The sequence below is a fragment of the Perognathus longimembris genome, chromosome 11 (assembly GCF_023159225.1).
Source record: "Perognathus longimembris pacificus isolate PPM17 chromosome 11, ASM2315922v1, whole genome shotgun sequence".
In the NCBI taxonomy this organism is placed as follows: Eukaryota; Metazoa; Chordata; class Mammalia; order Rodentia; family Heteromyidae; genus Perognathus; species Perognathus longimembris.
The window spans coordinates 47,906,650-47,920,229 of record NC_063171.1 but is presented as its reverse complement, the minus strand read 5'-3'; positions in this window follow the sequence as shown (position 1 = coordinate 47,920,229).

The window sequence follows — 13,580 nt, the reverse complement described above, 5'->3', positions numbered from 1 at the left end:
ACATGGTATTGACTATAAAAGGACCTTGAGTCATATTGGTTCAACAGCTATTGATTTACTTCTTGATAGAACTATTAATTGCTTATCAATGTCCAAAGCTTTGTACTATTAGAAATATTAAAACAAAGTTAATTTAAAAAACAAAGTTAACATTGTTTATGTCTTTAAGGAATTGGAGATTTAATAGGGGAGGTCTCTTGCAGCTTCATGAGCTGATTTTTTTTGTCACATAATATCCTTTATTTTTAGAATTACTGACACAAGAAAATAGTCAATGCAAGTACACTGTTATATGAAGGTAGTTTTGCAAATATCTTAACAAAGAGCAATGGGTGAAAAAGTAACCTAATAGTACATGTGAAAGACTACAGGAATTCAAAACAAGAAAATATTAAAAACAACTACAATAGGCCTTTTAATACAGTCATGATGCATAAACCAGACCAACACAATCATGAATGGCAAGAACATTGCAAAGTGGAGAACAAGCAAGGATAAAAATGGAGAATCGTACAGTATGTTGGAAGAATGATTAGGAACTAAATTTGTCTGGATGTTAGTCATCAAATTCAGGTTGTGGATTAAGGAGAGATGGCAGAATCAAGTACACCAGACAAAGTAACTGGGGCTCATTTCTGGCACAACAAAAAGACTGTCTTAGGAAGATTAATCTTGCCTCAGTGTGTAGGGAGAATTGATATTAGGGAATAGAGCTCAACCTTCAGGATATTCTTCATATCAAATGTCCATCTCATATGTAAGCCATAGAAAATCCTCCTTTTTGAAACCAGTAAGCCTCAGAATGACATTATTATTTTTTAATATCCTGTATTTGCAATAAAAAGATAAAGAGAAATGAGGTGGTATTTAAGTCACATACAAGTTTAGGGAAGAAAACCCTAGACACAGTGATTGAAATTAAAAGAGTAATGGAATAGAAAAGTAAGGGATCCTTTGGTAACCTGGACATTTTATTCATTGTAAACACTTTTAACATCTTGGGGACAGTGGCAAAGTCATAGTAGTTTACACTTTAAGAAATTCATCCTCAAGGTTTCCTATGAACATGAGAGAAAAGACTGATAGTGTGGTTTCTATTACTAGTAAAAAACATCTAAAAGAATATGACCAGCACAAGAAGAATCTAAGTAGATGATGTCTGCTATTTTTTTTTCTCTTAGATGCTTTATAATTTCCTCTCGGCAACAGTGAAACTATGGTGTCTTTTTTTTTGGGGGGGGGGCGTAATTTATCTCACATATTTTCATTTACCTGTAGGAAAAAAATTATCCATGAAAGAAATGTCTTGTATGCAGACTCATTCAGTCCCCTACAATTTGACTCTACTGCCATATTCCAATGTTAAGCAGCAAAATAAAGCCCCTATCCACAGATCCAACTTGAGATGACCCATTGAGGCTAGATAGTGGATTAGAATTTGCACTGGTCAGAAGAGATCATGAGCTCTGTAATCTTGTGGTATAAAATTAGACTTTCAACCCACACCACACAAATCCACATGGGCCTCTCAGAAATTCCCTGGTTATGTCTTCTCCTATTCCCTAGGAAAATAATTACCGTTTCATGCCCAAAGATTAAAACAGCCACAGCATGAAACAACTTCAGTGTTCCTCATAGCATACTTATTTGCTTTAGCCTCCTTCCAAGATATCCCATCCATTAGAATTCCAGGAAGTGCTTTAAATGTGTGCAGAGTTGCTAAGCTTTCATCTCTGACTATTTTGAGTAGGCCCCAGTCTCTTCCTCTAAGTGGGTGTGGTGTGTTTTTTTTCCCATTCTTTCTCATGTAAGTCATACTTGTCTTCCAATTGCTATCTCCTGCTTTAGCTATGTTAACTAGACATAAGGCCTCTGCCAATGGGAAGGGATGAGAAGAAACATCTATTAAGAGTTTTACTTAATCTGAAATTGAATCAATAAAAATTAAATATTGAATGTGTAAGCAAAGAAATGACATCCCATGAATGGATGGAACAATTCATTCATGTTGTCAATGAAAGTGTTAATTCTAATCAACTCTTTCTTGTGAATCTCTGGTTTTGACTACTTTAATTGTATTAGATGGGGATTATGCTAAAATATAATAATAATAACATGAAACACAGTAAAGGAATATAACTTCCAACATTTGTGTAATCTCTTTCCTTGTCTCTTTTGGAGAAAATGATAAGTAGAATTGAACTGATTTATTAATGCTAAATCAAGGCAAGAAATCATACCATTTAAAAATGTGAGCTACAGTGAATCTGCAAAGAACTCCAATAAAATATAATAGCTTTCATGAATTGTTTACTTTTACTGTTTTGTTCTGTTCTATTCTATTTGAGATAGGGTCTCCCTATGTAGCCCAGGCTGGCCTCAAACTTGTGATCCACCTGTTTCCCTCTCCTGAGTGCTGGGATTAAAGAAATGTACCATCTTACCTGGCCTGAATCAAGTTTTTAATATAATTTGTACTATACAACTATAAATAACATACCTAATATTTATTATGGAAAATATCTATTTTCCATATATCTTGAACACTTAATTTTGTTGTCTTTATATTGCACACTCCTATCCAATGTACAAACAGAAACTGACCCTTAGAAAGATTAAAAATTTGCTTAAGTTAACTAATGTGGTAGCAGGCTGTGGCTCAAAACAAAATCCTTTTTGTTAAATACTGAGCTATTTTGTTTACTACAATGTATAATGGTTTGATTATACTGTGTGTTCTAATCATATCTTCTAACTTTTATCTTTTAAATTTTTGTTATCATCTACTTAACAGTTATAAAATCCAATTTAAGTGACAAATAAATTGGGAAAAATCCACTGATGTACAACATGAAGTCTGACTGCTGAAATGTGTTCAGCAACTCAACAATGTCATGAAGAATTTGTGCTTGTCCTTATCCATCCACCATCCTTCCCCTGGTAAGGATGTGTGCTCAGAAGTAGAAACATCTACTGGCCCTTAGAGCACCAGGTATCAGGCCCATGTTCAACAAGTGACCATTTTGGTAGCTCTGTAAGTGGAATTAGGTAAGAAGAAAAGGGTTTGATAATGGCACAAAATCAGGCATCCAAGAGCATCTGGATGAACTTTCCAAAAGAAAGTACTAGTCAGCTTTGCTGCATAACAAAAATATCACAGAATGGTTGAACTTTTGGGGAAGTCCAAGATCAAGCTTCTAACTTTGTTCCTGGTGATGTTCTTCTTCCTGGTTTGTATCCTTGTGAGGCTATAACCTTACATGGAAAAGAGAAAAGGGTCTCGTGTCTTTTCTTCTTTCCTAAGGGCCTGACTCTCATCATGGCCCCCGTGTGAAAATATCATTACATTGGTAGATAGGATTCAAAATACAGATGGGGAGTATGTGACATTCAGTTCAAACCATGAGGAATTCCATAATCAGTTGGTATTCTTATAAAGTGTTGGTCCTCAAAGATGGTGTCTTGTGGAAAGCAAAGATATTGCTTTCATTTTGGCCTTTAGTTACTGTGAAATGCCTATATGTAGGTACACATCTGGGCATACCAAAAGTTAAGTATTGGCAGGCCACACACTCTCTCTGCACTAGAGTGCAGAGAGCAGATGAAGAAGTCATTCAGATTAATATAAAATAATATATAGTGGTGCATGAAGCATGCTTTGAAAGAGCAGCAAGCAAAATGCAATGATTCCAGCAGAAGTACTTGATTTTCTCAGTGGAAAAAACTTTTAGTATAGAAAGAAGAAGGTTCCTATGTTGTAGAAAGTGGAAAGGGAATTCTCAAATAATTGAATCACTAATGGTAAAACACATACTATGTAACTACGCATCAGTGATTTAAAAAAAATTCCTGACACAACTAAAACATCCCAAAAATGCTAGATGAATAAGAATGTGGCCGGGTAGTGTTTAAGCAATGAAGCATTTTTCAAAATGAGAATTAATGCACCGGGATTCCCACACACCCATGAGAATGTGGGTGTTCTTAGTAATGGATGCTTCCATATTAGCATTGAGAACCTTTTGGATTTTCCTCTTCCTTGTTCCTTTCAGCAATTTGAGACTCTGGTATGCTTGGAGCCTGAGAATTGTTTGGTGTGTGAGAAAAACACATAACGTTTTAATTGTGTTTGGAGTCAGAAAGACTCAATGAGGGAAACCAATTAAGAAATATAAATAAACTGGGAGTTCTGCTTTGCCTCACGTAATATCATAGTGGTTCACAACCGACAGCCAAGCTTTAGTGTGAGTTAAAAAGGAAACCAAGCTTACTGACTTAAGAGAGAGGCAAAGGGCTGTTTGTGACATATGAAGTGAAGCATTGAGACAACTCTTATATTATAATTATTCTTATTTTATGTTATGGTCATCATAAAAATACTACTATGGAGCATGCATTATATGCTCTGGTTATCATCCATGTGCACACTAGAGAGCATTTTATGTTTAAATGTATACTTCCCATACTAAAGCTATGTAATAGATATTACCTCCATTACCTCCATTTTATAAATAGGGCAAACAAAGGGTTGGGGAGTTCTAGTGGCATGCCCAAGGGCAGGTCTTCCTCTTAATAGGTATAATAGCCATTAAGTGGCAGATCTTGGTTTGAATCATTAGCTAGCAGACACCAAAACCATGATTTTAAGCACTGTGAAAATGGATATTTCTATGGCCTGAAGAAAGCAATAGAACTCTGATTTCAAGGACAGTCTGGCAGATTTCAGATCTAGACAGAATTATTTTGGGAACAAGAAAACATAAACAAACATGATGCAAAATATACCAACACACATTAAAAACTCTCCCTCAAGTGGATGCATGTATTAATTTGCCCACAATGGAAATGTCTTCATTGCCACATGATGACACTGGTGCTGAAAGTGGTAGTTGGCAACATTTTTTGTAAAGGCCAAATAGAAACTATTTTTAACTTTTCAGATCATAAAGTCTCTGGTACATCTATGAAAGGCTGCTATTGTGTGGTATGAAAGCAGTCATAGATAATACATGAGTGAATGAGTGTGTTGTGTTCCAATAAAAATTGAGTTAATTCTGGTCAATCATGGCTCTCACCTATAATCCTAGCTACTCAGGAGACTGAGATCTGAGCATCATGATTTGAAGTCAGGAGAGCAGAAAAGTCCTTGAGACTCTTATCTTGAATTATCTATCCCAAAAAGCCTGATATGGAGCTGCAGCTCAAGTTGCATAGTACCAGACTTTAAGCACAAAAGCTCAGGTCAGCACCCAGGCCCTGAGTTCACAACCCAGGACTGGAACAAAGTAAAGAAACTTTATTTACAAAACACACAATCGTGGACTTGGACTATGGTTTAAACTCTACCAACTCTGGTGTAAGAGATTTAAAATAATCCCATGTGGTTGAGGAAGATCTAAGAGTGCTAAGAAAATGAATATATGTATTTAAATTTTAAGCAATTTTTACAGGGGTGAGTCAACTCAGCTTTTATATTGCATTAAATGATTATTTAGGAGGAAATAGGTTTATATTGAATGAAATGACAAATTTCTAAGGAAATATTTATCTGTCAGATTAGCCAAACATGGGAAAGTAGTTCAGAGGCACTATAAGAACACTAAAGGTTTAGAAGAACCAGACTGAAGCTTAGTATAGACAATCTAGGCATATTTAACACAATCCAGTGTGAAGGTTATGTCATGAAAATACAAAGACGAAAAAGAAAGTGAAAAAGGGAATTAATTTCATAGTTAATTACATAGTTTGTGTGAGTTTATGTGATAATTTGTTAAAATTATTTCAGTACAGCATGCCAGACACACAAAACAAAAAGTACAGCAGCTATTACCGATGATTAAGATTTTTTAACTATCTGAAATTATAAGCTGGATGCACATAACCTCTTAAAGTTAGTTTGACTTCAATCACTTTTGTTTTAGGAAGCAGAAATTAGCACAACTACATATGTGTTGATAGGTGGCTACACAGACACACATATATATTTATATATACATATGTGTATATATATATACACATACAACATTATTGCTTATTTTTATTTTCTATAGCACACATAGAATAAACATCTGCATATGTGTCTTATCTATCCATTCCCATTACCACAGTGGGAATGATATAATAAGATGATCCACTTACAAATAAAAATATTTATATACTTGGGAGGATCCACCTGATCAATTTGGTACCATAGTTTTGGGCCTGTAGCAAGGCAGCACATCATAATAGAAGTGTATCATAAGGAAATACCTCAATTCATCACCAGGAAGCAAAAGAGAAACAGGAATAAAGAATGAGAGAATAGCCCAATAACATAAGTGCTTCCCACAAGGTCCCCTTCCTAAAGGTGTCACCAATTCATAACAGCATGGCCCTAAAGAAGAAGGCTTTAGCACATGCCTTTAGGGGACATACAATACCAAAATTAGAGAATGTCCCAATATAATGTTTAAGTACATTATATGTAGTGTATCTATCTATCTACATGTGCATATACGTAACTAATAAGCAGAATACAGGTGAGCAATATTTCCACATCATTGCCCTTATTGCAACTTCTTAGCAAAAGGTCATTCTAAAATAAAAAAGAAAAGAAACCTTTGTTGAAGGTAACAGTGAATAGTTTTGAAACAGAGGCAACAATTTAACTATGTCTGCGCTCTCAGTCCTTCCCCAACAGATGGCAAAGAAAGAAAAACACAAGACTCCCCTTATGCTGTGCTCCAAATCATCCATCTTCTTTAAAATATGGGAAAGCCATTGCATTGGTAAACAAGACTTTCATAAGCATGCATAAAATGTATTAAATATTTGGTGGCAGGGGATTCCTATTAGGCCTTCGTGGGAGTTAATAAATCAACAGAAACCACTTACTGAAACATTTTCATGGGTCCAGTGGAATTCTAAGCAAATATCAGGTTTAAGAATGAAACGTCAGTTATATTTTCAACGTAATCTAATGTTCAAAGAAGTGTAAAAGATGCTTAAGTGTTAATATTTTATGTTTCCCTACTCTGGGCAGTAAAGGCAGCCCATTAAAAAGAATGCTAAGCCATAGTTGTTAGCGCTGGCACAGGACCAGGGAAATGCTGAGCCTTCACAGAAGGGGGTTAATTGCTACACGAAGAGGTAATTTATTAAGGAACACTGAAGCCCTGTATATTCCCTAATGTGAGGCAGAATGGCAAAATCTTATGTGAATATTACATTTGATAATCAAGGCCTATATCATGGTAGACTTCAGAACTGGCTAAGCTAAACAAAGAGGAGAGCTGGAGGGGTGAAGGTTGCGGGGGGGGGGGGGGGGGAAGAATTCCAACACCATTTTTCTCCTTAGTTCTCATAAACCTTTACTTTGGTGCCCTCCAGTCTGTCAGCCTCACCACTAGGAAAGTTTGCTACTCCATAAACTTCTTGGTGGCTGATGAGAAGGCCTCATTTAACTATCAAGGTGAAGATCGGCTTCTGGTGTTCTTTATTTGCCCAGATCTGGTGCTTTTGTCATCATCATCTTCTTCTGAGTGTCAAACTTAATATTCACCATTTGTCAGACTGATGTTTTTAGACACATTTCACATCAAACTTGGCATTTTACCCCTCATAAAGCCAAGAATCAAATCATGTGGAGTATGAAGAAAATAATGATCCCACTTTTGCCTTGCTGAATGCCTTTCTTTCAGCAGAGGTTTGTTCACTCTATCCAATGATTGCTTTGTTCTGTCCGAAGAGGGTGATTTTTGTCAATGGTTGAGGTTTAAAGAGCAAGCAGAGTCCCAACACAGATAGATGATAGAGCCAAGCTAAACCTGGAAATCATCTCTTTAAAGAGCTGAAGGTTTTCCTGGCTATGCTGACAAAATATTCTTACCAGTTTTCAAAGGACTAGAGAAAGTAAATTCTTTTCCTCCCTTTGTCTGCCCTTTGAACATCTCTAACATCAAATTGTCATTGGAGAACAATTTCCTTGGAAAATAGGATAAAGGAGAAGCAGTGATTCTTTCCCAACAAATCACGTTGATGCATTGCAGTTCCTTCTACTGGGAGGTGGCGTCCTCCATCCAACTCCAGTCAAATCCTTAATAAAGGGTGTTTATGGGATACTCATTTTGCTCCTGGCATTAGGCTGAGAGAAGTAAGAGCAAAAAAGATAGAAGTCACATAGTACATGGTCCAGCCCAGCCCTGAGAGTCTTCAGCATCATAGGAAAGAGTTTTAAAAATAATCCTTGTGAGGTGACAGACAATTTTATAGTGGCTGCAGTAAAATGAAAGCAAGGAGCATACAGTGGATTTCAGTGAATGATTGCTCATCTCCAAAGCAGAGCTTTCATCCCTCTCTTTACTTTTTATTTGTGTGTGTGTGTGTGTGTGTGTGTGTGTGTGTGTGTGTGTGTGTGTATGTGTGTGCTAGTCCTGAGGTTTAAACTCAAGGCTGGTCACTGTCCCTGAGCTATTGTGCTCAAAGCTTGTACTCTACCACTTGAGCCACAGTCCTACTTTGATATATATATGTGATTGGAGGCAAGAGTATCAGGAACTTTCCTGCCTGGGTAGTTTTAAGCTATGATCCTCAAATCTCAGTCTCCTGACACAAAACCCAAGCAGGTGGATCTGTTTACATTTTTTTTCTTTTCTCTTTTACTACTTTTCCTGTTATTGGGTGGCTTCTTTTCCCTGATGTTCAAAGGTCCAAAGCTATTAGATGGGCCATTCTCATTGCTTCAGTTTCAACCACCTAGGTAGAGGGAAAAAGTACCAGTACCAATTAAACTAGTTCCCACAAAGTAGTAAATGGCTTAAGTTTCTCTCACTTCATTCCCTCCTCAAACTCACACACTTTATTGATTGTATATCAAATCTTCATTGATGGTACGAGTGTGGAGTTCCATTTTAACTGTAAGACTGGTTAAGTATCAGTGGCTTATGTCTGTAATCCTAGCTACACAGGAGGTTGAGATCTGAGGATCACAGTTCAAAGCCAACCTGAGCATGAAAGTCCATGTGACTCTTATGTCCAAAGAACCAGCAAAAACCTAGGAGTAGACCTGTGGCTTAACTGGTAGAAAATCAGCCTTGAGCAATAACAATAATAATAATAATAATGGACAAGCATTCAGATCCTGAATTCAATCCCCAATACTGGTCTATATGTACACACACACACACACACACACACACACACACACACACACATATTTTGAAATAGTCCATTCTATTTTAAGATTATGAATATTTAAAAGAAATTAGGGTCATCAAGCCAAATCAGGAGAAAGAATAGGAAAATTTTCTTTCTCAACCTGAGCAACTGTGCCTTCTACCTTGCCCTTTCCAACAACCACCAGCTCCATTACTGTTCTCACCAGACCATCCTGTTTTCTGTTGAGATCTTGATGTCAGGTACTTTCTACATGATCTTATGATCAGAGACCATGGAGGAGCGAAAAAGCCAGAGGAGCTTTCCCTTAGAAACCCTCAGGAAATGATGGCAGAATAGTTCCAGTTGAAGAAAGGATTGAAGCTTGGCCTCCCAAAATACAGTATATGGAACTTCCTGGCATCCTAAAAGTACTTCTAGTACTCTTGCCAAACTCTACTTGGAATTACAGACTCTTGTCTTCATTATATGCATTTAACACCAGGTGTGGTGATATATAAATGAAAATTGTAAAAAGAGATTTTTAAAGACTTTTCTGTTCAAGATGCTTCTATTCATATACTACACAGATGTCTCACTAACTAGGTGAGTATATATTTAGAACAGATGCTGTTCTAGATTATTTGTTATTCAGTTTCTTCTAGTAGGCAGATTTGAAAGGTATTAAAGATCACTAATCCACTAAAGGAAACCAAACACAAACACATACACGGGTTAGTATCTTTGATTTATCTAATTTTTAAGAGTATCTGTCATCCTTTTTGTGTGGTTATAAGTATAATCATTAAGGAATATTTTATCTTTGCAATCCTGAAGTTTATCTTGGATTTTATCTGAAAGGAATTATTTCAATAATACAGGTCAACATCTCTTTTCTTTCTTAATCCTTGTTTTCCATTTTCTTTCTAAGGAATTGGAGGAAAACTCAGGCAGATGAGTAGTTAAGCAATCCCAAAACAACTCTGCCTGTCACTTGGACTGAAGCCAGGCACATGTAAAGGTCTTCACTTGCCAAAAACACACCAGAGACCTCTTAAGCAATCAAGATTGCTACATGTGTGTTAATTCTAATATTGGGATACAATGGAAATCTGTAATTGTACTGTTTTTCATTCATTTACCCTCATAAACAACCTGAAGGTTGGAGTAGAGTACTCCAAACATGAAGCTATTGCATAGACTTATAATTATTGATAGCTGAGATATTCTTGTTTGTCCACAAGTGTGCATTAAATGGAGGAATAGAGGGCTTGAACTCTGTGCTCTTGACTCTGAGAAAGAATCAAGAGATGACAGAAGGAAGAAAGTAACTAAAGTCACTGTAGATTAAAATCAAGAAGAGTTAGGCAACAGAAAAAAAAAGAAATCCAACAAAGTCAATTTCTTTGGTTCATCTTGCTCCTTTGGGGGCCACTTATAGCATACTTGAGGACAAACGTTCAAAATAAGGTATGCTTTCTTGCATGATAGAACTTGTTTTGCTGTTGTATAAGTTGTATGTCAAAGGAACTGATCTCCCTCCAGTCCTTCCTATGTGTGCATCTCTTCCCTAACATATACCAAGCATTATTCACTACCTGCTTCTCATATGAGAATTGTTACAGAAAATCCTCCGGATATTTGATTCACATTTGTTATAAGAACCCAGCTCATTTTTCCATTAGAAAAATATGCAAATCTCAGTAGGAAAAATATGTACAGATGTGCTGATCTTAAGCCTATTTATTGTATGTTTTAGCACCCATAGACCTTACAGAAGTAGGCTTTCTCCTGGGATTCCAATCTAATATTTCTATCTCCATATGCCAAATGGAAACAATGATTGCTTGACTAGATTAACAGTTGTTCTTCCTAGCACAATACAGATGCGGTATATTTAACCAGAGTAACTGTGAAGACTGAGAACCTCTTATGAGATGTTGCAGCATTATGTAAGTTAACCCCAGTTAACCCCTCTTAAATACTATGAAATATTTAAGTATTACTCAGGAGTCTTTAAACTGAAAGGGATGAAAATCTGACTCAAGTTAACTTGAAGGAAATTTACTGGTAGGTAATGAAACATCTCCAAATATGAAAATAAGTATTAAATGACCAACTTAAACCACTTGAAGCACAAGCCCTCAAAATCAAATGCAATTAGAGTTTCAATTAGCTAGGGCTCTGTGTCACTTAATGTAGTTGTTCTCTAGATGTTGGCTTCCTTCTTTCCTACCTCCATTTTCCTTCACTGGGCAGAGACCATGGCTTCTAGCCTGTCATAAACATCTTACTCCACAGTTTGTAATAACAGAAAAATCTCCTTCCCTAGGACTTATTCTTGGCATAGAAGTCTAAGTTTAGAACCTTGATTGGCTTGTCTCTATCAGGTGCTCATCCCATAAGCAAAAGAATATCTATTACATCCGTCTATCCCCAGGTACTCTTGCCTGGTATGAGACATGCCTTCACCTTGTGGTTAATACTTAGCAAACTAGGAGGGAGTGTTCTTTACTTTCTTCCAGTTCATCACCAAGAGCAGTATCATAGTAAGTCATCTAGAATGCAGGAAATCAACGTGGAAGTTCTTGCTGAGCTTCTTGCAAGCTGAGACCTTCAGATCAACCACCTTTTTAAGAAGCTCTTTCTCAAAAGTAACACAGACAGACAACACAATAGCATGGGCGGATTTTCTAAATGAAATAAACTGGACTGGGTGTGGCAGCACACACCTGTAATCCCAGCTACTCTGGAGGTGGAAAAGGGAGGATCACAGTTCAATACTAACCCAAGACCTCCTCTTAACAAATAAGCTAAGCATGGTGGTAATCACAGCTATCCAGGAGGTAGAAATAGAAAGATCATTGTCTGAAGTCCATGTGAGGCAATGAAATCCTATCTAAAAAACAAATTAAAGCAAAAAGGGCTGGAGTGCTTAACAAGTGCAAGGCTCTGTATTTAAACCCAGGTACTGCCAAGAATAAAAAAGAAAACACACCAAGGATGGAGAAGCGAGGGAGGGGGAGGGGAAATGACAGGAAGAAAAGCTTAGTCTTTCATTTCACCTACATTATCTTTTAAGAAAAGCTGAATTTGTCTTTAAAAGTATATATTTGAGGTGAATCTCAATGGAATAACGGCACATCAAGAAAACTTTTAAAGATAACGTTTTTTTAAAAGATTAAGTTACTGGTTTTTTATTCCTTCTAGAAGAATCTGGCTAGTTCTCGTTGTTAACTCAGGATGCTAGCACAGCTAAGAGTGAGTTGGACTCAACTACATACATTTCTCTGCCCTTTAGCATGTCTTTATTTTTCTGTTCCCACTGGAGAAGTTTCAGGGCACACAGCTTTAGAGGGGGCATGAAGCCTTGATGTCACATCCAGCCATTTGATGCTTAATACACTGCCTGGGAACTTAAGGTTTGGGACAGCAACGATTTACTCTTTCTCATGGCTCTCTGGGTTGGCCAGATGCAGTTGGGCCATTTTCCATGGATGTCATCTGGGGTCACCCATGTGGCTGTAGTTGACTAAAACCTCAGCTAAGGGCTGGAACACCCAAGATCACATTTGGCACCTCAGTTACAGTGGCTGGAATGACTGGGAGCTGGCTGGGCCTCTCTTGTTCCACATGGAGTAGACTAACCCTAACTAACTTCTTTCAGGGACATGCAGGTTCCAAAGAAATGAAAAACAAACACTGCAGGTTCTTCCCAGGTCTGGCTTCAGAAGTCCCAGGACATCATTTCCACTGCATTGTGCTGGGTAGAGCAAGTCATAAAGCCCAGCCTCTAATTCAAGAGGCAGTGAATCACACTCTGTCTTTTGATGGGAAGTAGGCCATCTAGGCAGTAAGATGGGAACATTGTCCATAGATATCCTTATTAATAACCTGATATACACAGCTTCCCATTTCCCCTACCCATTGTAAATAATTAAGTTCAAGGTCATTCAGCATGAAGCAGTCTTCAAAATGAGTGCAGTTTGTCCATGTCTGCACTCAAATAATAAATATTAAGAATCTGCTATGTTCCAGTCATACTATGTGCTAGACTTCACAAACAAAATGTCCCCTAATCCAGTGTCTGTAGCTCCATCATGTCTGCCATGTCTCCATCAATCATGTGAGGAAGAGGTCCCATCTACCTAGATTCTAGAATTAGGACACTTGGAAGACTATAGCCTTGAATTGTTTTTGTTTTTGTTTTCTTTTCAGAGAAGGCTAAGGAGCCAAGTAAGTACAAAGAGATGTTTATATGAATTAAGCAAAATGTTTTGAGAGATGGATAGAATTATCTCTTAATCTATTCATCATTTTATGATGGTCGTCTACCTACTCTATTCCATAGAAACAAGTGTTTACTCTCTGCCACGCCACTGAGACACAAAAACTCTCCCATCATGTATCTTCTCTTTAAGGATTATAAAGCTTCAGGGACACCATTG